Source organism: Rhinopithecus roxellana, chromosome 18 (assembly GCF_007565055.1).
Source record: "Rhinopithecus roxellana isolate Shanxi Qingling chromosome 18, ASM756505v1, whole genome shotgun sequence".
NCBI classification, from domain to species: domain Eukaryota; kingdom Metazoa; phylum Chordata; class Mammalia; order Primates; family Cercopithecidae; genus Rhinopithecus; species Rhinopithecus roxellana.
This window is the reverse complement of record NC_044566.1, coordinates 18,724,811-18,749,897: the sequence shown is the minus strand read 5'-3', so window position 1 is coordinate 18,749,897 and position 25,087 is coordinate 18,724,811. Positions and strand designations below refer to the sequence as shown.

General features: G+C 33.6%; 1 long non-coding RNA gene across 1 annotated transcript in view; it reads left to right on the top strand.

Moving 5' to 3' along the window:
- Positions 1-9,965, top strand: part of LOC104677261 — a 240,873-nt gene extending 230,908 nt beyond the window's left edge. The window contains exons 5-6 of the long non-coding RNA XR_750021.2: positions 6,718-6,855; positions 8,841-9,965. This is a non-coding gene — a long non-coding RNA (uncharacterized LOC104677261). The remainder of the gene's footprint in view (positions 1-6,717; positions 6,856-8,840) is intronic.
- Positions 9,966-25,087: the final 15,122 nt, after the last annotated feature.

The window sequence follows — 25,087 nt, the reverse complement described above, 5'->3', positions numbered from 1 at the left end:
CGTATAGCATAAGCATTAGTAGAAAAGGAATGGATATCTCTTATGCAAAGAATCATTTATGGATCTTTTGTAGGTATACAGATCCAATATCCTCTGGGGCGAGACACAGATCCCCATAATATCCCCATGTGTACAATTTTGCATTTGGTGCTTGGTTTTAGCTGACAGATGGGTAAAATCACAAATAACTGAATGACTCCCTACTGACTTCACAGCTGCACTGTGGAAGCTGAAGCTTGTGAATTACTGCAGGGATGGTCAACAAGAAGCTACACCATATTGCCCATATTCATGGGTAAGGATGTTGTTTGAAATATGAGCTTGGAATTATGCATAAAAAACAAATTTTTATGAAACAGTCTTTTTAAGGTATAATATTTCGTTTAGAAAAGGGTCATAAAATTTTAGTGGTTCTTGCTATGACTGTTCTGGAATTTAACAGCATCAAATTAGCATAAATATGTTTTCTCATATTTCTGACTTTTTTCTTAATGGCTTATGTGTCTTTTTAATATAATACTCTACATATTTAATTTGAAATTAAATGGTGTATGAATTTTGTTTGAATTATATTAAGAGATTGCATGTGTTTCAAAATTCCTGTTTATTCAGAACTGCATATAAGCAATAATAACTGAAAGTAATCCAAAATTACACTGATGGGAATGGTCTGAATTTTGTTTTATGACTTAAGTTAGCTTTGGAAATTTTACCTACCACTTATTCTTCCTTTCTTTTGGATTGTATCTGACTTTTGCACATGAGGAAGTAGGAGATCTTTCCTCATGTGCTTCTCATTTGGGAAGAAAAAGTGGAGAAAATGCCACTCTTCCTCTCACTACTTCATGAGGAATGAGGAGCAGAGTCTGTTTTGTGCTTTAATAACTACATTCTATACACATTAATAAAAATGATCCCAAATATATCACATGTATCAATTGGATTAATTTCATAGAAAGAAATGAATAGGAACGAAAACAAAATTATGAAAGAAGTACATTCTTTTGTCCCTCAGAAATTCCTTGAGAAGGTAGAATGTTTTACCCTTATGGCTCAGGGAAAGAGTGTTCACATGGTACAAGTGGTTTTTGCCAATTTCCCTCAATCTATTGTTTTGAAAAACCATGTAACCATGTGGTTGGTAAACTGTAGCAGAGACTTCACATGATTTTCTGTTATAACAACAAGATTTCCAGGACTCCCTTTGGGTGGAGATATGGCCATGTGGCCACATTTTAGTCAATGAAAGTGCTCATTAAAAACATTTAGTCATTACGCATGTCCCATGGCTCATTTTCTTTTTTCTACTTCATTTTCTGGTATGCAGATTAAATGTTAGAGTCACCAGTAGCCATCCAATAGATTATGATAATGAATCCCACTCATGGGGATGTCAGGATGATAAACTGGAAAGAACCTTTGTTCCTGAGCACTGGGGAGCTATAATCCTAACCTTGTTCTTCCACCCTCCTTCATTTACATGAACAAGAAATACACTACTGTTATGTGAAAACTTATGTTGAACTTCACTGTTTCTTGCACTAAGTTTAACCCTAAGTCAATATTTCAGCCTGCAGGAAACATTTGAGAAAGCAACGTATTTTCTCCTTTCTAATTGAAATTCTATGTCCTTTGACCAACATTTCCCCGATTCCTGTGCCACTCCATGCTCCCACCAACAGCCCCTGGTGACCATCATTCTTCTTTCTACTTCTAAATTTAACTTTTAAATTTTCTCATATACTTGGGCATTTGCATTTATCATCCTGTGCCTGGTTTATTTCACTTAATATAATGTCCTCCAGGTTTATCCAAGTTGTTACAAATAACAGGATTTTATTTATTTTTATAACTTATCAGTATTCCATTATCTATGTATACCATTTCTTTATTCATCCATTGATAGACACTTAAGTTGATTCTATATCTTTGCTATTAAAAATGATGCTGCAGTGAACATGGGAGTGAAGATATCTTCAAGATACTAATTTTATTTCCCTTAGATATATAGCTGGTAGTGGGACTGCTGGATCATGTGGTAGTAATAGTTTTAGTTTTTTTTTTTTTTTTTTTTTTTTTGAGACGGAGTCTCACTCTGTCGCCCAGGCTGGAGTGCAGTGGCCGGATCTCAGCTCACTGCAAGCTCCGCCTCCCGGGTTCACGCCATTCTCCTGCCTCAGCCTCCCGAGTAGCTGGGACTACAGGCGCCCGCCAGGTCGCCCGGCTAGTTTTTTGTATTTTTAGTAGAGACGGGGTTTCACCATGTTAGCCAGGATAGTTTTAGTTTTATAGTAACCTCCATATTATTTTCTAAAATGGATGTACTAATTTACAGTCCCACCAACATTGTTCAAATGTTTTTCTCCACATCCTCACTGACATTTATCTTTTTTATATAATTTCCATTTTAACAGTTCTGATATTATTTCTTATTGGGGATTTAATTTGCATTTACCTGATGACTAAAAATGTTGAGACTTTCTTCATATATCTGTGGGTGATTAATATGTCTTCCTTTGAGAAATGTCTAGTCACAACTTTTGCCCATTTAAAAAATCAGGTTGTTTTCTTACTATTGGGTTTCTTACATATTTTAAATACTAACCCCTTATAAAATGTATGGTTTACAAGTATTTTCTCTCATTCTGTGCATTTTCACACTTTTGACTGTTATGTTGGTTGTGCAGAAGCTTTCTAGTTTGATGTAATATCATTTGTCTATCTTTGCTTTTGTTGTTTGTGATTTTGGTTTCCTGTTCAAAAATATCATTGCTCAGATCAATTACATGGAGTTTTCCCCTTTTGTTTTCTTCTAGTAGTTTTACAATTTTAGGTCCTATGTGTAAGCCTTTAAGACATTTTGAGTAGATTTTTGTATATGATGTGAAAAGAATGTCTAATTATATTCTTTCACATGTGAATATCCAGTTGTAGCAACAACATTTATTGAAGATACTGTTCTTTTTCCATTGTGTGTTCTCATCAATGTATTGTAAATCAGTTGATTACAAATTTATGAATTGGGGTTTCTGTTCTGTTCCATTGGTTTATGTGTCCATTTTTATACCATGACCATGGCTCTTTTGGTTTCCTTAGCTTTGTAGCACATTTTGAAGTCAGGTAGTGTGATGTTCCTGCTTTGCTTATTTCACTGAAGATTATTTTTTGTTATTATTATTATACTTTAAGTTCTAGGGTACATGTGCATAATGGTCTATTGAGAATCTTTCATGGTTCCAAATGAATTTGGGGATATTTATTCAATTTCTGTGAAAAATGATACTGGAATGTTGATACAGTTTGCATTGAATGTGTAGATCTTTTTGGGCAGTTTGGGCACTTTGACAATATTGATCTTCCAATCCATGAATGTGAGTTAACTTCCCATTTATATGAGTTTTCTTCAGTTTTGTTCACCAATGTTTTATAGTTTTCAGTATAGAGGTATTTAACTTTTTTGGTTGTTTTTTTCCTAAGTACGTTATTTATTTTTTTCATAACTATTTTAAATGGTATTGTTTACTTGATTTTTTTGGTGGGGGGTGGTGGATAGTTTAATGTTAGTTTATAGAAACACTACTGGCTTGGGGATGTTAATTTTTATCCTGCAACTTTACTGAATTTGTGTATTAGTTCTAATAATTTTTGGTGGAATATTTAGTATTTTTTATATGTAATTATGTCACCTGAAAACAAGGACTGTTTAACTTTTTCCTTTCCAATTTCAATGCCTTTTATTTCTTTTTCTTTCCTTAATTTTTTTTTTGACTAGGACTTACATTACTATCTTAAATAGAAGTGGCAGAGTTAGCGTCTTTTTCTTATTCCTGGTCTTAGAGGAAACACTCAACTTTTCACTGGAGTTTCATGTTACCTGTGGATTTCTTGAAGATGACCTTTGTTATGTTGAGGTATGTTTCTTCTGTGCATAATATGTTAAGCCTTTTTACTATGAGATGATGGTAAATTTAGTCATATCCTTTCTCTGCATCCATTAAGATGATCATGATTGTTGTCTTTCATTCTGTTCATGTGATATATCCCATTTATGGATTTGTATATGTTAAAATATTTTTGCAGCCCTGGTTTAAATACTATGCGATTATGGTGAATGATCCTTTAGGTGCACTTTTAAATTCAGTTTGCTAGTGTTTTCTTGAGGAATTTTTCATCTATTTTTATTAGGGATGTTGGCCTGTATTTTTATTTCTTGTAATGTCCGTGTCTGGCTTTGGTATCAGGATAATTCTGGCCTTGTAAAAATGTTTGGAATTATTCCCTTTTCAGTTTTTTGAAAGAGATTGAGAATGATCGGTATTATTATTCTTTAGCATTTAGTAAAATTCAGCAGTGAAGTAATTGGGTCCTGGGATATTATGATATTTTCTGTTCAGATTTTCTATTTCTTTGTGATTCAGTCTTGGTAAGTTGTATGTATCAAGAAATGTATCCATTTTCTCTAGATTATCTAATTTGTTGGCATTTAATTATTCATATTAGTCTCATAATCTTTTGTATTTCTATGGCGTCTAATATAATGTCACCTCTTTCATTCCTGACTTTGAGTCTTCTTTCATTCTTAGTTTAGCTAAAGATAAAATTGTTGATTTTATCTTTTTTAAAAAACATTTCTTAGTTTCAGTGATCTTTTCCATTGTTGTTCTAGTATCTGTTTTAATTATTTCTACTTTGATTTTTTTTTTCATTTCTGGCAATTTTGACCTTTTTCTTTTTTTAGTTCATTTTTAAAAAGTTGTTTATTTAAGATTTTTTACCTCTGTTGAGGTAGGTGTTGATTGCAGTGAACTTCTCTCTTTGAACTGCTTTTTCTGCATCCCATTACGTTTTGGTATGTTGTATTTCCATTTTAATTACTTTTAAGATATTTTAAATTTCTTTTAATTTATTCATTGATACATTGGTTGTTCAGGAGCATGTTGTTTAATTTTTATGAATATGTGAATTTGCCAAAATTCCTCTTGATATTGATTTCTAGTTATACAACACTGTGGTTTAAAAATATACTTGATATGATTTCAGTCTTCTTGAATTTGTTAAGAGTTATTTTCTTACCTGTGATCTCTCCTAGAAATATTTTGTGTGTGCTTGAGATGAATTTGTATTCTTCTGCTCTCGGTCGAATGTTCCACATTTGTGTATCATGTTCATTTGTTCTAAAGTATAATTTAAATATAATGTTTCCTCATTATCTTTTCTCTGAAAATCTGTCTCTGGGTATTGAAATCCCCTACTATTATTAAATTGTACCCTGTCTCTCCTTTCTATTAATATTTGGTTTATATTTTTAGGTGTTCTGATGTTAGTTGCATACACACACACACACACACACACACACACACACACACACACACACACACACACACAGAGTTGGATAACTTCTTAATGAATTTGCCTCTGTATCACTATATAATTATCTATTTGGGGTTGGAAGCTCTTAGTAAAATCCTTTTTTGTAGTTAGAAGAGACTTGACTTGTTACCATCTATGTCTCAACAGGGAAATCGTGTTGTCCATATGCCATTTTCATTATTGAGATGTTAACGGGGGATAAACATTTACCATTAAATTAGCCTGGTTGAATTCTGTACCAGTTGGGATTCCAGAAAACAGAGTCAACTGATATATAACAAGCATATGTGCTGTATAAATGGATGATGATTATATACTAAATTTAACTTAGTGTAAGAATTAAATTAGAATTTCTATCTTTCTAACCAATTCACCAATATAGGACATTGAATAACCAACTTAAGGAAAATTTGAATTTGAATGGAGGATATACCTTTGCTAAATTATTTCCTTAGGGTAGAGAAAAAAAAGAGTAACAAACAGAAAGTATGAAAATATATCATTTAAAATAAAAAAGGACATGTATTTTATACACAGGAATGAATAAATCATGTAGATACAAACACACAGAGATCTAAATGAACTGAGCTACATACCACACGTATATTAGTAGGAAGACTTAGTATCATAAGTCATAAGTATTGCACATGTATGTATTATGACAAAATGTAAAAAAAAATTCTTGAAGAGCAAGGTGGCATGATATATACTATTGAATATTAATATACATCATCATTACAAATTACAAAATGTTTAAGACTATGTGGAATAGTTCCAGAGATATAAATTAACAATGAAAAGTAATAGAGAAAGACATATGCATATTATCATTTGATGTCCTATTTCATTGTGATGCTGGGTCAATTGTTTTCCTATAGAACATAAAAGAAATCCAAATCGGTGCCTTACCTCATGCAAACATATAAATTGTACATTGATTAATAATCTGTGTATTCAAAATCTACATGTGTAAAGGCACATTACTTGAAAACTTAAACGTAGTGTTTTGGGTTGGCTAGGGAACAAGAATCAAAGTGAATGATATGGATAAGAATAATTTATTTTAGAGATCAGATCTTTCACGTTTTTTGAAAAGCTAAGATGCTAAAGAGCTAAAAAGAATCGATTAGAATATAAGAGACATAATTAACCAAGAACAACACAGTGGTGCTAGTGAAGAAGTCTATGGAAGGTGGTTTTCTTCATTTCTGGTAGTGGACTTGGAGCCACTGTACAGTGACTGATAGTCAAGAAGGAAAGATGTATGCAAAGTGAGGAGAGTAAGATCAGAAATCATAAAGACAAATTAAAATCTTTTTCTCACTGCCTCTACCCTTGACATGACAGCTGATCAGCAGGAGAAGTTCATACCACTTGAGCTGAATCTATCTGCACATGCACCTGGCCCAGGAAGCTGCAATGGGAGATCTGATGAGCAGTAGAGAACTGAACCAAAGCCCTTGGCTTTTGCTCCATACCAGTCAGGTGAGCCTGCAGATAAACCACAAGATGTGCAAGTGTTTGCTTACTTGAAATAATACTCACAGCTTAATAGCTTTACTTCTGCCTTACAAACCTAATTGAAAACAAAATAAGAAAAGTCTTATTGCCAACCTAAACACAGAAAGGAGTAAGGAAAGGGTTACTACAACAGGAAAAAAGACATACAAACTATAAAGTTAAAGTAATGAAGTTAACTAAACAAAATTAAAATCTTCGGTTTTTCAAAAGACAACACAAAATTAAAAATACGTGCCACAGCCTGCACAATATATTTGCAATACACACACTCATGTAGATTAACAGTTGTAGTATACATTTTCATATAAAGGTATGTGCCAAAAGAAAATAAAACAATAGATATGATGAAATAATTGATAGATCAGAAGTTGAAAAGTCAGCAAATGTTTGAAAATATACTCAACCTCGTAATATCCAGTTAATATGCTTTGGAAATGTATGTAGTAACCTCAATTCCATGTGATTGGTGGAAATTAAATAGTTGGATGAAACCAAATGCTGTGAATATGTGGAAGAATAGGATACCTCAAAAACTGGTAAGTGGGAAATCCATTAAAATATGCACTAAGAGAAAATTGGGGCAATATCTAGGAAAGTAAAATATTGTCATAACTTTGGGTCCAGCATTTCTACTCCTGGTTATACGCTCTGCAGACATCATCACCTTTGTACAAAAGTAGATTTGTACAATGTTTTTATTTTATCATCATTTGTAATTACAAATATTAGAAAGGAACAATCCTCTGAAGAATAGGAAAGCTGTACCCTTTTGTCCAAGAAATTTTTATGAAATTCCAATATATTTGTGAACATATCAACATGAATAAATTATCAAACATAATATTAAGCCAAAATACATAAGTATATAGAGAATAGGTTGTACAAGAAAAAAATGAAATTAAAAGCTATTATATCTTTACAAAAAATTACATCCTTTATATGTGTGTCCAGTAACTAAACAAAAAATTCAATAAAAAAGATACATTTAAACCTCTAGATGACTGAGCTAGAATCAGGAATCCAATTCCTGAACTGATCAGGAATCCAGTAATAATTTATTTTTAATTTGTAAAATACAATTTGTAGTTCTTTGGGGAGATACTAATGATTGATAAATTATTATTTATGCTCTTTTTAAGTGGTGATATAAATCAGCAAACCTTCTGTCATTGAACAGCCATGGAAAACTTGCATAAGCAGTGACTAGACATTCATGGACTAATTGCATAAATCCATTTCTTTAGCATGAAATTAAGTCTCAAATAAGATAAAGAGCTAAATTTTGTGTAACAATTTATTTAGTGAATTAACTCTTCAAATATATACCCTTACCTCCAACTTATCTTCCACTCCCACTCATCTTCCACTCCCACTCCAACAAAAAAGGGGGAGGGAATAACATGCTAGTGCTGGATTTTAGATAATTTTCCTTATGTATTCATGTGCATCAGCACCTCTGGAGGGGTTGCTATAAAACATACTGCTGGGCCCCAACCCTAGACTTTCTAATTCGATAGATCTGACATGAAATGACTTGTATTTCTAACAAGTTCCACATGATGTCCATTCTCCTGACCTGGAGGCCACTCTATGACTGCCACTCCATGAGACCCAGGCAAGCAGCACCAGCAACATAAAGAGCACCATAGGCTTATTAGAAATGTAGAATTTCTGGCTCCAACCCACATCTGCTGCACATGTTTTGTATCATTTATAATATAACAATGCTTTTTAAAAAATACATTTTTCTTTTACAATAGTTTTCTAATTACAGAAAAATTGTGAAGATAGTGCAGAGTTCCTATATATTTGAGTTTCCTTATGTAGTGTCTTATGTTACTATAGTATACTTGTCACAATTATTGAACCTGTACAATATGTTATTAAATAAAGTTCACAACTTATTGAAATTTCCTTAGATTGTATTTACAATTCTTTTTCTCTTCCAGAATCTCATCATGATATCGTGTTGCATTGTGTAGTCATGCCTCCACAGGCTCTTCTTGGCTGTGACTGCTACGTTTTCCTTGGTTTTGCCCACCTCACGGTTTACAGAAGTAGTGGTCAGGTATTTGGTAGTATATCCCTCACTTGGGCTTTGCTTGATGCTTCTCTCCTGAGAAAACTGGGGATATGCATTTTGGGGAGGAAGGCCACAGAGATGAAGTGACGTTCTTTTCACATCATATCAGTGCTACGTACTATCAAAAGGGCTAATCACTGTTGATATCAATTTTAATCACCTGGCTAAGATATTCTTTGTCAGGATTTTGACTTTAAAGTTACTCTTTATGCTTTTCCTTCTCAGAAAATGCTTTTTGAAATGAAGTCACTCTGTGCAGCTGACATTTAGAAAGTAGGAAATTATGGTGACAGAGTATCTGTATAAATTATGTGCAGTTCTTTTCAGAGTTTGGAATTATAGCATTCCTATAAATCTTATTACTAATGGCTCCACGAATTGTGCACAACTGATATGTACTAGTGCACACCTTAAAAGCATGTAGACATGAGCTGTATTTGAAAAAACATTCAGATGGAAGAGCTACCTGTTTTGGAGTGAATCTTAATTGGAACTTAATGATGCCTCCTAGTAATTTACTGGTTTAGTTGAACCTACAATATCAGCTGTAGCCCAAAAACTGTAAGAGCTACGATTCATGCAATTCATCAGCTGCCAAGGCCCACCTGGACTGCACCTGCAAAACCAACTGTGGTTTCTTTGCTCTCACAATTCATGTCAGGGTTTTTCAGCCAATGCATCATTGGTTTCGAATTTTATATTGTTCCTCTCTCAATCCTCCACCTCTCTAGTTTCTAAATGATAGAGAATAATTAGGTGAGGTTTAAACTCTCTGGACTATTCAGGGTTTGTGGAGAATAGGAAGGTTTCTTCCAGGTTACAGCACAATTTGAAGAGCCTGTCAAGAAGTGTCCAATATTAACAAGTAGAAAAGCAGCATGAGTATGAGGATGGCATTTCCCACAATACTTAGTACATGGAAAAAATGTAGAACATACAAAAAAAAGCAGATTGTAAAAAAATTTCACAAATAAAAATAGTTATGAAAATTTATAATTCACATTTTTAATATTTTTATTATGGTAAAATATATAGTATAAAATTTGCCATTTTAACCTCAAGTATACAATTCAGTGGCATAATTGTATTTACAGTTTTGTGCAACAATCACCACTATTTTCAAAAATTTTCAGCACTCCAAACAGAAACTCTATCATTTAGTAACAACTCCCCATTTTTTATTCCTAATCCATCCCCCAGTAAACTCTAAACTAAATCTTGTCTCTGTGAATCTCCCTGTTCTAAATATTTGTTTAAGAGGAATCATACAACATTGATCCTTTGTGTCTGGCTAATTTCACTTTGCATAATGTTTAAAAGCTTTATCCATATAGTGACATGTATCAGAACTTCATTCTTTTTTATGGCTCAATTATATTCCACAGTATGCACACATGCCACATTTTGTTTATCCATTCATCTACTGATAGACACACGTGGGTTATTTCCTCCTTTTGGCTATTGTGAATAATGCTGCTATAAACACTAGTGTGCATTTATCTGAGTTCATGTTTTGCATTCAGCATTTTAAGGTTTCACCAAACTGTCTTCCACAGCAGCTGCATCGTTTTACATGCGGACCAACAAAGTATGATTCTCCAAATTTCCCAGTTACTCGTCAACTCTTGTTCTCCATTTTCTAACTATAGTGATACTAGTAGGTATAACATGACGTCATTGTGATTTTGATTTGCAATGGCCTAATAACTAATGGTTTTTGAACAACTTTCATGTTGTACTCATTGGCCATTTGCATATCTGTAGCAAAATGTCTATTCAAATCCTTTGTCTGCTTTTAATTGGGTTGTTTTGTCTTTTTGTTGTGGAGTTGCAGGTTTTTAAGTCTTGATATAAATCTCTTATAAGATACATACTTCACAGTACATTATCTCATCTTTTAAATAAGTTGTTTCACTCTCTTACTGATGTTTTTATTATCTAAAGGTTTTAATACTTTTTAAAACTTGTACTGTGAATATGATATGCCCTGTGATTAACAAATTTAGTTATTAATTTTTAAAAATAATTGCATGAATATTTTTGTCCTATTTGTTCTGTTCCTACTTCATGAACACCAATGGTCTGTTTGACAGATTGTCATTTTCCATATTTCATACTAATTCTTTTTTCTTCTGCATTTTTTTCTTTCCAATCTTTGTGAATGTATTTTTCTTGCCTTGATAGTCTGACTAGAACCTCCAGCACACACACACACACACACACACCTATATATATGTGTGTGTGTGTGCATATATATATATATTTTTTTTTAAATTTTTTTTGAGACAGAACTTTGCTTTTGTCCCCCAGGCTGGAGTGCAATGGCACAATCTCAGCTCACTGCAACCTCTGCCTCCTGGGTTCAAGCGATTCTCCTGCCTTAGCCTCCTGAGTACCCGGGATTATGGGCACCCGCCAGCATACCCAGCTAATTTGTGTATTTTTGGTAGAGACAGAGTTTTTACCATGTTGGCCAGGCTGGTCTAGAACTCCTGACCTCAAGTGAACCACCCACCTCAGCATCCCAAAAATGCTGGGATTACAGTCTTGAGCCACCACACCCAGCCTCCAGTATAATGTTAAATAATGGATGTGTTCCCAATCTTAGGGGACAGTTAGCCTTTCACTATTGCATACAATTTTACTCATACAATATTATATATTTTTATTTCTATATTTTTAGCTTTGATATAAAAAATATTAAAAATTCAAGGAGCACAACATGTAGATTGCATATACATATACATTGCAAAATTATTACAATAAAATTAATTAAAATATCAATCTATTGAATTTATTTTACTATTCACATGTGTGCACCGGAGAGGACACTTAAGATCTACTCTCCTAACAAATGTAAGTAGTACACTATTTTTTATTATAGTCACCATGCTATAATTTAGATTCTAGAACTTACAAGTAAAAGTTTGTACCCTTTGACCAAAATCTCTTTATTTCCCCCATTTCCCACCCTTGGCAACCACCAACCACCATTCTACTTTCCGCTGTTATAAGATATATATATATATTTTTTTGGATTCCAAGTATAAGTGAGATCATACAGTATTTGTGTTTTTGTGTTTGGCTTATTTCATTTAGCATAGTGCCCTCATTTTATAGCTGAATAATATGTCACTGTAATAAATAGACACACACACACAACCATATATAGATTTTGGTTTGACTTGCTTGTTTTCTGTAAGATATAAAGCTAGGTTATAAATTTAAGATTTTTCTTCTTTTTTAAATTTGTTGGTTATAGTTAAAATATCTCTCTAAGTACTGCATTTTCTATGACCCATATGACTTTGTATGTGGTGTTTTTACTTTCATTTCTCTCAAGATATTTTCTAATATTTTCTAATTTCCCTTGTGCTTTATTCGATCAATTTGTTTAAAAGGTTTTCATTTAATTTTCATATATTTGTGAGTTTTCCAGTATTTTTCTGTTATTAATTTCTGGTTACATTTTTTTGTGTTCAGAAGGAAAACACATTGTAATATTTCAATCTCCTTAAATTTGTTAAGGCTTATTTTATGGTCTAAGTTGTGGTATATGCTGGAGAATGTTCTATGTAACTCTTGCCCTATCTAGAACTTCTAGTTGTATGTTGAATAAAAAATGTGTCTTCTGTGTTGGGTGGAATAGTTTGTGTATATATCTGTTAGGTTTAATTGGTTTATTATATCATTCATTCCACTGTTTTCTTATTGGTTTTCTGTCTGTTCATCTCATTATTAAGAGACATTCAAGTGCTCTTTTGGTGACTGTTTTTATTATTTTGCTTTCAGCCTCTTCTTGTCTTTGCATCTAAAGTAACTTTCTTGTAGGTGGCACATACAGATAGATCATTTCATTAAATTGTTCTACTAACCTTTGCCTTTTAATTAAAGATTTAATGCATTTTATTAATTACTTATCAGAAAGGAGTTACTTAACATCCATTTGTTTTATGTTTGTTGTATATGTTTTTTTTCCTCAATTTTTCAATTATTTCATTTTTGTAACTAGTTGATATTTTTGTAGTGTACCACTTTGATTACCTCCTTTCTTTTATATGTGTTTTAATTTTGTAGTGGTTACCTTCAGGATTACAGTTAAGATCTTACATTTATAACAACTTAGTTTTAATTATATCAACATTACTTCAGCAGTATACAAATGCTCTGCTTCTATACATCTTCATCTACCTCTTTATATATTGTTATTGTCACTGACTACATCTTTATACATTATGTACCCATTGACATAAGTTTATAATTATTTTCTGCTTTTTCTCTAAATTCATATAGGAAATAAAGAGGAGTTTCAACCCCAAAGTTTGGTAATATTGCCATTTACATTTACATATGTAATTACCTTATTTTTTAAAAATTATACAGATTCAAGTTGATGTCTAGTGTCCTTTCGTTTCAGTCTAAATTCTTTATAGGGCAGGTCTACCAGTAATAAACCCTCTTATATTTAGTTTATCTGTGCATGCATTAATTTATTTTTCATTCTTCAACAAGATATAGATATATAATATGGATATAAAATTGTTTTACATTAGAAAATTGTGCAAGTTGTAGAATTATTTATTTTCTTTTACAAGTTTAAATGTCATCCCACTGCCTGTTTGATGAGAAATCATCTATAAATTTTACCGGGGATCCCTTCTATGTGAGGATTTGCTTCTTTCTTGCTGCTTTAAAGATTCTCTATTTCTTTTTTCATTTTGGCAACTTGATTATAATCTTTCTCTGTGTGGATTTTTTTGAGTTTGTCCTAGTTGGAGATTCTTTAGCTTCTTAGGTATGCAGTTCATATTTTCAGATTGGAGAAGGTTTTGACCATGATTTCTTCAGATATTTTTTTTCTGATCCATTCTCTTCCTCTTCTTCTTCTGAGACTCCCATAAAATACAGGTTGGTCCTCTTGTCCCAAATGCCCCTTGAATTCTAATCACATTTTTAAAAATTCATTTTTCTTTCTGCTACTAAAATTGTATTATCAGTTATTCAATCTTCATCTTCACTGATTCTTTTTTCTATCTACTCAAAATTGTTGAATCCATTTAGTGATTTTTTTAAAAGTTGAGTTACTTTTGAGTTCTAGAACGTCTGTTTGGTTCCTTCCTATGATTTCTACCATTTCTAACTTCACTGACAATATCACTTTGTTCATAAGTCATTTTTTAAAAATGTTATTTAGTTCTTCAGGTTCTTGAACATATTTGAAATAGTTGATTTAAAGTCATTGTTTAGTAAGTTATTGCCTATGATTTCTCATGGACAGTTTTTATCAATCTGTTTTTTCTTTTATTTGTATATACTTAAGGGGTAAAATTTCAGTTTTGTTATGTGGCTATATTATTCAGTGGTGAAGTCTGGCATTTTAGTGTAAACAATCAGCACCCAAATAATGTACATTGTGCCCATTAAGTAATTTCTCATCCCTTACTCTTCTCCCACCCTTTCACCTAAGTCTCCAGTGTCTGTTATTTCACACTTTATGCCCATTTGTGCATATTATTTAGCTTCCACTTATAAATGAGACCATGCAGTGTTCGAAGTTTAGTTTTTAAGTTGTTTCACCTAAGATATTTCAGTTCCATCCATGTTGCTCTTTTTATGGCTAAATAGTATTCCATTTTATGTGTATTTATGTGTGTATTATATAATATATACCATATTTTCTTCATCCATTGAAGGACACTTAGGTATCTATGTCTTTGCTATTGTAAATATTACTGCAATAAACATATGAGTGCAGGTATTCTTTAATACATTTTTTTTGTGTGTGTGGGGTACCCCATAGTGAGATTGCTGGATTTGTTTCTCTGAGAAATCTCCATACTGTTTTTCAAAGAAGCTGTACTAATTTACACCCCACCAATGGTGTATAAGCATTCTTTTTCACTGTGCACCTTGCCAACAAAATTTTTCTATTTGGTAGTAATAGACATTCTGACTAGCATGAGCTGGTACCTCATTGTGGCTTTAATTTGCACTTCTCTGATGATGAGTGGTGTTGAGCGTTGTTAATATTCTTATTGTCCATTTGTATGTTGTCTTTTGAAAAAGGAAAGAACTATTCATGTCCTTTGCCCACTTTGTGATAGAGTTTATTTGGCTTGTTTCTTGTTGTTCTTTGAGTTCCTTATAAATGTTCAATATCAATCTCCTGTCAGTTGCAGTGTTTGCAAATATTTTTTAATCTGCAGATTGTCTGTTAACATTGTTGATTATTTCTTTTACTGTGCCGAGGCTTTTTAATTAGATCTCATTTGTTTATTTTTGGTTTTGTTGCTTGCGTTTTTCAGGGCTTAGTCATAAATTCTTTGCCTACACTATATTTTATATACGTTGTAGCTTGTCTGTTTTTTTTTTCTGATTGTTCTTAATGAACTTTGGACTATTACAATTTGATAGCATTATATATCACATTATCTTTCTCAAGGTTTGATTATCTTGATTATTGAAGGCTTCATTTGTTCAGCCAATGTTTTGACAGATATTTTGTTGAACGTCAGGAGCTTAAACAAAATAGTATACGACAAATAACAGTCTTCCCAATCTTTGAGGATTGACCCAGGGCCAGGGCACTCCTTTTACACTTAACGGGGCTATTTGTAATTCTGCTTCAGCCTCAGCTTTTACTTCCTGCTTACACTGAACTTACAGATCAGCCAGTGATGAAAACTTAAGTCTTTTGGGGGCGGATGTCATCTCCTGGATATGCACATTGCTTTCTAGTTTCTCCAGTACACAAAAGCACATTCGAAGCCATAATTTTTTGAAAAAAACTCATTTTACATCTTCTCTTTTCTTCTTACTCCTTAGACTATGTATTGTATGTCATAACCATAATATTTTACTCCTGGAAGTTTTGGGTTTTTAAATCACTTTTTAATGTTATTGAAAAATGCCTACCTGTTTTCCACCCTGATTGTGTTTCAAGCTAAAAAATACAAACAGATATGAATGCTTTATGTGAGCCCTTCCGTCTCCAGATATATTAGAACAGACAAGTTATATTATTAATACACAAGCGAGACTTTAAACAATATGAATTAAAGAGGGTAACATTATAGTCCTAAAACATAGAATAATTCCAAGTTATCCTATTAAACATATTAAATATTATAAACCATAATTAATACATTCATAATATTTGAATAGAAGTTATAGGATTTTTATATTAACCTATTAATATTTCAATACATAAACATCAAAATGATAGAACTAGAGATACAAACTCATAATTATAATGGAACATTTTTAACAGCCAATAAAACACAACACCAATATCACTACATCTTATACCAATAATACACCAATCTTACAAATATTGATTGCTTGATGGTTCATAATGCAACTTCAACAGTCTTCCAAGGATTGAAAATGTATGCAGTAATTGTAGGACACCAAAAATAATTATGCTGATGTCTAGACAAGGCCTTAAAGTGTTGTGATATTCAGTATTCTTCTAAATAGAAAACAAGTCAAAGAGGAAATCATAATGGACATTAGAAAATATTTTAAAATATTTTAAAATGAAAGCTAAACATCGGAATGTAACTAAATCCATACATAACAGACCTGTGGGATCTCATATGTGTATTATAAAAGACTGAAAATCCATATATTAAAAATAATCCAACTCAAAATACCAGAAAGAGTTCAAAGTAAATTAAAAATAGGAAAAATATAATAATGTAGAGCATAATATAATGAAACTAACACTAAGCATAAATCTTTTAAAATATTGTTATTTTCAAGTGACAAAAATTATACATTTATAGGAAGGCTGATCAGGGTTAGTTGATAGAAGACATATACGACAAAATCACAGTGACAAACAGACATTAGCATCAGATTCTGCCAAAAATATTATGATTTTTATCATGAAACAAAAACGTAGCTTTAAATAACAAAGAATAGATGAAATAGAAAACACATAAACCTTACAACTCATATATTAATTCGATTATAAAATAATTCAACTCTTACCCTTGTAATATAAAAATATAAATGTTGCCTATTTAATGATTCATGATACAAATAATTAACTATAAAACAATTATATTAATACAATGACAGCAATATCAAAAATGTTTGCCACTAAAGAAATTGCAGGTCTATATAATTTATCCTGCAAACTCTAATAATGCTAAAGGAAAAGCAACACACCTATCTTACAAACTGTTGGCAGAGTATAAACAAAACAGAAAATATGTCACAATTCATTTTCTGAGGCTAACATAACCCCTTTACCAATAACTGAGATGGTATATTTTACCATCTCAGTTATTGGTAAAGAGAAAAATCATATTTATAGGTAACTAATTCAAGAACACAGTGGAAATATTAAGCAAAATATTAGCAAACTGATCAAAACATACATCATCTCTTACTTGGTTTAAATCCAATTCATTTTTACACTAGAAAATCAAATATTGTAATTTATCTGAGATGTTGAATAGGAAAAAAGTCTGTCACAATAAATGCAGAAAAAGCTTTTAACTAACTGCAATATATATAAATAAGGAAAATGATCTTAGCAAATCAGAAATAAGAATGAAACTTCCACAACCTGAAAATAGTTACCCGTAAAAGCCAATAGCAAGTATATGAACCAGGAAATACTATTTTTGCTCAGATCAGGAATGAAACAAAGATGTACACTAATGCCATTTCTATTTGACTATGAGCTAAATGCTTTCTCCATTGACTGAAAAGTTTGACAGCTTATCCAAGATCATTTTATTCCATACATAATAGCATTTAGTTGTCACTAAGTTTGGTTTATGTAGATGACGTGTCCATTCCCCTTTTTTCTGCACTGGCTTCTTTCTCGTAAACATGTTGTGATATACATCTATGTTGCATGTAACTGTATTTCACTTAGTTCCATTGCCAAAAAGTATTGCTGTATTATAGTCCAGTTTATTTTCCATCCTACTGCTGATAGTAATTGACTCACTTTTAGTTTGGAGTATTCATAAACAAATCTCTCAAACATTTCTAACACCTTGATACATATGTGCAAAGACTAAAGATTATCTAGAGTTGGAATCGCTGGGTCATACCATACATGGATCATCAACGTTGCCGAACTGTTTGACAAAGTCACTGTGCCATTGTATACCGTCTACAGCAAAGTAGGAGACGTTCATTTCCTTTTTTTTTTTTTTTTTTTTTTTTGAGACACAGTCTTGCTTGTAGCCCGGGCTGGAGTGCAGTGGCGCCATCTCGGCTCACTGCAAGCTCCGCCTCCTGGGTTCACGCCATTCTCCTGCCTCAGCCTCCCGAATAGCTGGGACTACAGGTGCCCGCCACCACCCCCCGCTATTTTTTTTTTTTTTTTGTATTTTCAGTAGAGACGGGGTTTCACCGTGTTAGCCAGGATGGTCTTGATCCCCTGACCTCGTGATCTGCCTGCCTTGGCCTCCCAAAGTGCTGGGATTACTGGCATGTTCTTTCATTTGTTTGTATCCTCTTTTATTTCATTGAGCAGTGTTTTGTAGTTCTCCTTGACGAGGTCCTTCGCATCCCTTGTAAGTTGGATTCCTAGGTATTTTATTCTCTTTGAAGCAGTTGTGAATGGGAGTTCATTCATGATTTGGCTCTCTGTTATTCGTGTATAAGAATGCTTGTGATTTTTGCACATTGATTTTGTATCCTGAGACTTTGCTGAAGTTGCTTATCAGCTTAAGGAGATTTTGGGCTGAGACAATGGAGTTTTCTAAATATACAATCATGTCACCTACAAACAGGGACAATTTGACTTCTTCTTTTCCTAACTGAATACGCTTCATTTCTTTCTCTTGCTTGATTGTCCTAGTCAGACTATGTTGAATAGGAGTGGTGAGAGAGGGCATCCCTGTCCTGTGCCAGTTTTTAAAGGGAATGCTTCCAGTTTTTGCCCATTCAGTATGATATTGGCTGTGGGTTTGTCATAAATAGCTCTTATTTTGAGATACGTTCCATCAATACCGAATTTATTGAGAGTTTTTAACATGAAGTGCTGTTGAATTTTGTCAAAGGGCTTTTCTGCATCTATTGAGATAATCATGTGGTTTTTGTCTTTGGTTCTGTTTATATGCTGGATTACATTTATTGATTTGCTTATGTTGAACCAGCCGTGTATCCCAGGGATGAAGCCCACTTGATCATGGTGGATAAGCTTTTTGATGTGCTGCTGGATTCGGTTTGCCAGTATTTTGTTGAGGATTTTTGCATCGATGTTCATCATTTTTTTGTTGTGTCTCTGCCAGGCTTTGGTATCAGGATGATGTTGGCCTTGAAAAATGAGTTAGGGAAGATTTCCTATTTTTCTATTGATTGGAATAGTTTCAGAAGGAATGGTACCAACTCCTCCTTGTACCTCTGGTAGAATTCAGCTGTGAATCCGTCTGGTCCTGGACTTTTTTTGGTTGGTAGGCTATTAATTATTGCCTCAATTTCAGAGCCTGCTATTGGTCTATTCAGGGATTCAACTTCTTCCTGGTTTAGTCTTGGGAGAGTGTAAGTGTCCAGGAAATTATCCATTTCTTCTAGATTTTCTAGTTGATTTGCGTAGAGGTGTTTATAGTATTCTCTGATGGTAGTTTGTATTTCTGTGGGATTGGTGGTGATATCCCCTTTATCATTTTTTATTGCATCTATTTGGTTCTTCTCTCTTTTCTTCTTTATTAGTCTTGCTAGCAGTCTATCAATTTTGTTGATCTTTTCAAAAAACCAGCTCCTGGATTTGTTTATTTTTTTGGAGGGTTTTTGTGTCTCTATCTCCTTCAGTTCTGCTCTGATCTTAGTTATTTCTTGCCTTCTGCTAGCTTTTGAATGTGTTTGCACTTGCCTCTCTAGTTCTTTTAATTGTGATGTTAGGGTGTCCATTTTAGATCTTTCCAGCTTTCTCTTGTGGGCATTTAGTGCTATAAATTTCCCTCTACACACGGCTTTAAATGTGTCCCAGAGATTCTGGTATGTTGTATCTTTGTTCTCATTGGTTTCAAACAACATTTTTGTTTCTGTGTTCATTTCATTATGTACCCAGTAGTCATTCAGGAGCAGGTTGTTCAGTTTCCATGTAATTGAGTGCTTTTGATTGAGTTTCTTAGTCCTGAGTCCTAGTTTGATTGCACTGTGGTCTGAGAGACAGTTTGTTATAATTTCTGTTCTTTTACATTTGCTGAGGAGTGCTTTACTTCCAACTATGTGGTCAGTTTTGGAATAAGTATGATGTGGTGCTCAGAAGAATATATATCCTGTTGATTTGGGGTGGAGAGTTCGGTAGATGTCTATTAGGTCCACTGGGTGTAGAGTTGAGTTCAATTCCTGGATATCCTTGTTAACTTTGTCTCGCTGATCTGTCTAACGTTGCCAGTGGGGTGTTGAAGTCTCCCATTATTATTGTATGGGAGTCTAAGTCTCTTTGTAAGTCTCTAAGGACTTGCTTTATGAATCTGGGTGCTCCTGTATTGGGTGCATATATATTTAGGATAGCTCTTCCTGATGAATTGATCCCTTTACCCTTATGTAATGGCCTTCTTTGTCTCTTTTGATCTTTGATGGTTTAAAGTCTGTTTTATCAGAGACTAGGATTGCAAACCCTTCTTTTTTTGTTTTCCATTTGCTTGATAGATCTTCCTCCATCCCTTTATTTTGAGCCTATGTATGTCTCTGCATGTGAGATGGGTCTCCTGAATACAGCAGACTGATGGATCTTGACTCTTTATCCAATTTGCCAGTCTGTGTCTTTTAATTCGACCATTTAGTCCATTTACATTTAAGGTTAGTATTGTTATGTGTGAACTTGATCCTGTCATTATGATACTAGCTGGTTATTTTGCTCCCTAGTTGATGCAATTTCTTCCTAGCATCGATGGACTTTACATTTTGACATGTTTTTGCAATGGCTGGTACCTGTTGTTCCTTTCCATGTTTCATGCTTCCTTCATGATCTCTTGTAAGGCAGGCCTGTTGGTGGCAAAATCTCTAAGCATTTGCTTGTCTGTAAAGGATTTTATTTCTCCTTCACTTATGAAACTTAGTTTGGCTGGATATGAAATTCTGGGTTGAAAATTCTTTTCTTTAAGAATGTTGAACATTGGCCCCCACTCTCTTCTGGCTTGGAAAGTTTCTGCTGAGAGATCTGCTGTTAGTCTGATGGGCTTCCCTTTGTGTGTAACCCTACCTTTCTCTCTGGCTGCTCTTGACATTTTTTCCTTCATTTCAACTTTGGTGAATCTGACAATTATGTGTCTTTGAGTTGCTCTTCTCAAGGAGTATGTCTGTGGCGTTCTCTGTATTTCCTGAATTTGAATGTTGGCCTGCCTTACTAGGTTGGGGAAGTTCTCCTGGATGATATCCTGCAGAGTGTTTTCCAGCTTGGTTCCATTTTCCCTGTTACTTTCAGGCACACCAATCAGACGTAGATTTGGTCTTTTCACATAATCCCATACTTCTTGGAGGCTTTGTTCATTTCTTTTTACTCTTTTTTCTCCACACTTCTCTTCTCGCTACACTTCATTCATTTGATCTTCAATCACTGGTACTCTTTCTTCCAGTTGATCGAGTCAGTTACTAAAGCTTGTGCATTTGTCACGTATTTCTCGTGTTATGGTTTTCATGTCTATCAGTTCTTTTAAGGTCTTCTCTGCATAGATTATTGTAGTTATCCATTCATCCATTCTTTTTTCAAGGTTTTTAGTTTCTTTGCGCTGGTTATGTAGTTCCTCCTTTAGCTCTGAGAAGTTTGATCGACTGAAGACTTCTCTCAACTCGTCAGTCATTCTCCGTCCAGCTTTGTTCCGTTGCTGGTGATGAGCTGCGTTCCTTTGGAGGGGGAGATGCGCTCTGGTTTTTTGAATTTCCTGCTTTTCTGCACTGCTTTTTCCCCATCTTTTTGGTACTATCTGCCTTTGGTCTTCGATGATGGTGATTACTGATGGGGTTTTGGTGTGGGTGTCCTTTCTGTTTGTTAGTTTTCCTTCTAACTGTCAGAACCCTCAGCTGTAGGTCTGTTGGAGTTTGCTTGAGGTCCACTCCAGACTGTTAGCCTGGGTATCAGCAGCAGAGGCTGCAGAAGATAGAATATTGCTGAACAGCGAGTGTTGCTGTCTGATTCTCACTCTGGAAGCTTCGTCTCGGGGGTGTACCCCACCCTGTGAGGTGTGAGGTGTCAGTCTGCATTTCAGTTGAAAATGCAGAAATCACCCATCTTCTGTGTCACTCACGCTGGGAGCTGGAGGCTGGAGCTGTTCCTATTCGGCCATCTTGGGCACGCCCTAAAAACTCTTTTCAACTCCAAAGAAGTTCATGATAATATTCCGGTACATCAACTGCTTAAAATCTTTATATTTTTATCAAAGAAGCATTATGTACATTTCTATGTATACTTTTTTGGAAATGATATTGTATAGGAATTCAATTTTATTTGTATATAGACATGGCAATGTGGTATCTCAATTTATTAAAATATTTGTTCTTTCCTTACTTATCTACCACAACATATCTCTGATATATCAGGGGTCCATGTAACTATAGGTCTATTTTGTGGTTCTCTTTTCTGTTCCAACATCTGATTTCCAAATGCTTGTACCAATTCCACATTTTCTTAATCACTTTAGCTATATAAAAAGTTATACTTAGCCGGGCGAGGTGGCGGGCGCCTGTAGTCCCAGCTACTCGGGAGGCTGAGGCAGGAGAATGGCGTGAACGCGGGAGGCGGAGCTTGCAGTGAGCTGAGATCCGGCCACTGCACTCCAGCCTGGGCGACAGAGCGAGACTCCGTCTCAAAAAAAAAAAAAAAAAAAAAAAAAAAAAAAAAAAAAAAAAAAAAAAAAAAAAAAAAAAAAAGTTATACTATCTTATAGATTATCTCATTCCACCTTGTTTTCCTTTAGAAATATTCTGCCTAATAGACTCTTTTCATTTATATGCATATAATATATGAATACCTTTGTCACATTCAACAAAAATATTTTATATTATTGGAATTATATTGCATATACATAAAAATTTGTGGAGACTTAATATCTTTATAAGGTGGAATTGTCAAGAATTCTAAAGGGTCTGAAATTTTATTTTAAATGTCAGCTCTCCAGTTATCCTGCCACAGTTTCAAGAATGCTGACTTGGGGAACACAGACTTTATACTGGGCAAAGATTAGGCTGTCGAACCCTTGCCTGAGAAAGAGACATTATTTTATTACATAGGATGATAAATTTTACATGGGGTGTTTATTATGTTTATTATATTAATATAATCAACAGTTTTGAAAAGACAATAGGAAAAAATGGAGTTTATGATTCTGAATGAATAACATGCAGAAACATGACAGGCCCATGAATAGTATTTTTCCCAACAGGAATCTTTCTTTTGGCAATCAAGGAATATCTTAATGTTTATGTGTTAATATATGTAGATTTAGGAAGAATATCATCTCTAGGAGAAAAGAATATTTATGTATGGAGGGTCTTCCAGGGTGCTTCTGTTTTGCAGGCAATTATCCAGATCTTGAGCTTCATGGTACTTACGTGGATATTCTCTTCATAACTATTTCTTAAAATATGCATACATATTTTACAAAATTACTATCTGTAACATATCTCATGAGAAAATAAAATGTGTAAAATAATTCTCAATATATAAGCAATACAACCCAATAGGAGACAGGACCAATATGGATTTGAGCTAACTTATAGCTTGATTGCATTTGTTTGTTAGCTGTTGTCTGGCTCTGGTTTTTCTACACTTCTGGGAATATCACTCCAGGGATTCCAACTAAGAGCCTAAAGTTTGGGAAATTAATTACAAATATTCATTAAGGACTTTTGACTTATACGCCTTAATGGAAGAAAAAAGTGCAACCTATGATTTTTATTATTTTAGATCAATGGATTTTATACATGAATGCCTTTGTTAAATTGCTAAAGACTTAGACACTACGTTTTTGCAAAAAAAAAAAAGTATACATAGAAATGTACATAAATACATTGTCTTATCTATAATTTCAAAAGATTCATGGGTCTGCATAAGAACATTCCCAGATCAACTGTCGTCAACTCATGTTAAGAGCCAGTTCTTTCTTCAGGGTTTTCAACCTAGTTGAGGATGGAGGACACGTTTTTATTTTTTAAGCAGTTAACAACACTAATAACAACATGAAGAATATTCAAACTGCCAGATGAAAAGCATAACCAGTAATAAATGTAGTAGTACAGAAGAATGAAGAGTTGGACATTGATGAAGTGTTGATAGAGGAGATAAGATCCAAATGATGAATAAGATGAAGAAAAATGTAGAGAATGAAGAGGGCTTCTATGTAAAATCAACAGATAGTGAAAAGGCAGAAAAGCAAAAGAAATGCTGTTTATTTTTGGCAAGGGTGATGTTGGATGGGTTGGGTCAATATGTATCCAATAATGTAAAAGCACTAATTGTATAGATGTAAGAGCAACAAGAGAAAATAATGTGCTCAGGACACTGCACTCAAAACGAAGTCACCAACAACTTTAGTTAAAAAAGTGATGTCAAAATTAAATCTTAAAACTATGCAAGATAAAGACAAGTAAATAGCTGTAGCTAAGGTGAACAAGGAGGCAAAACTTTTCTGTCTATGCAGATTTAAAATTTAATGATGTTGAAGTATAATGTACGGTTCAAACTGATAGGAGTTCAGTAGCAAGGGAGACCAGGATGCTCCAGAGTTACTTTTATATCAATTGTTATGCTTAGATTTTATTTTATGAAAAATGAAGACATAGGTAGAGAGAAATAAACACCATGGTGCTGACCTCAGAAGAGAAAGAAATAGCTTTGAGTAAGATGCACTGAATTCTTACATGTTCATTTGCATTACACCAAAACGTCATTCAGAAAAAGGCTGTAATGACATAAAAAATGCATATTACTGTTTGCTAGGATTTTAAAAAGCAACACCAAGGAAACATATAAATAAAGCAACAGGAAATTCAAATGAAGAAAAATAAGGTTAAAATATATTTTGATAGAGTTCAAAAATTAAATCATAAATTTCTACAGGTCAACAAATTATAAGACAATGTAGTTGTGGGTTCTCAAGATGTCAAAGAAATATTAGTCAATTAAGACACATTGTACCT